The sequence below is a fragment of the Vitis riparia genome, chromosome 18 (genome assembly GCF_004353265.1).
Source record: "Vitis riparia cultivar Riparia Gloire de Montpellier isolate 1030 chromosome 18, EGFV_Vit.rip_1.0, whole genome shotgun sequence".
Classification (NCBI taxonomy): domain Eukaryota; kingdom Viridiplantae; phylum Streptophyta; class Magnoliopsida; order Vitales; family Vitaceae; genus Vitis; species Vitis riparia.
The window spans coordinates 34,535,725-34,536,692 of NC_048448.1; the positions used below are offsets into that span (position 1 = coordinate 34,535,725).

General features: G+C 37.3%; 1 non-coding gene across 1 annotated transcript; it reads left to right on the plus strand.

The window, feature by feature from the left end:
- Window positions 1-422: 422 nt before the first annotated feature.
- Window positions 423-529, plus strand: LOC117907995. Its single transcript, XR_004650115.1, has one exon. It is a non-coding gene; the product is annotated as a small nucleolar RNA R71 (small nucleolar RNA).
- Window positions 530-968: the final 439 nt, after the last annotated feature.

Sequence of the window (968 nt, forward strand, 5' to 3'; positions counted from 1 at the left end):
TGGTTGAAAATTGGGTTGGGATTGTATTGACGTTGATTATTGGTCACATAGTTCACTTGTTTGGATGGATTTGCTTCATATGGCCTCCAACTTGACACTCTAAGTTATGATGATTACCTGCACAATTTTCACAAACTAAATTAGAAACAGTAGCAACATTCAGTTTCTTAAAATTATTATTTAAAATTGCAACTTGAGCAGGCAAATTATTAAAAGCATCGATATCATGAACCCCGACTGTCCTCTTTTATGCATTTCTATCCGTAGACTTCAAGAAATTGTTGCTAGCCATCACTTCTATAAGTTGATATCCCTCATCCGGTGTCTTATTAATAAAAGCTCCTCCGCTTGCTGCATCCACCATGGTTTGAGTATTAGGGTGCAAACTATTGTAGAATGTTTGCACTTGCATCCACATTGGTAAGCCATGGTGTGGGCACTTTCTTAAAAGATCTTTGAACCTCTCCCAAGCTTCATAAAGAGACTCTTGATTTTGCTGTAAAAAGTTAGTTATATCATTCCTCATTTTTGTAGATTTTTTTGGTGGGAAGTATTTAGTAAGAAAAACGTTAACTAGTCCATCCCATGTAGTGATTGTCCCCGGAGGTAATGAAATTAACCATGCCTTAGCCTTGTTATTTAGAGAGAATGGAAACAATCAAAGTCTTATTACATCATCGGTCACACCATTATGCTTGAAGGTAGCACAAATTTCTAAGAAATTTGCAATATGTAGATTAGGATCATCATTGGCCAATCCTCTAAATTGAACCGAAGATTGAATCATTTGAATAATTACCGGTTTGATCTCAAAATTGTTAGCTTGGATGGGTAGCCTTCGAATGCTTGAGACACCCACATTAGGAACAGAATAATCCTTGAGTGCCCTGTTTGGGACTCCATTATCAGCATGATTCTCATCCCCCATTGCAGGAACCTCTTGAATTACTTGTTGCTTGCGTTTTCGA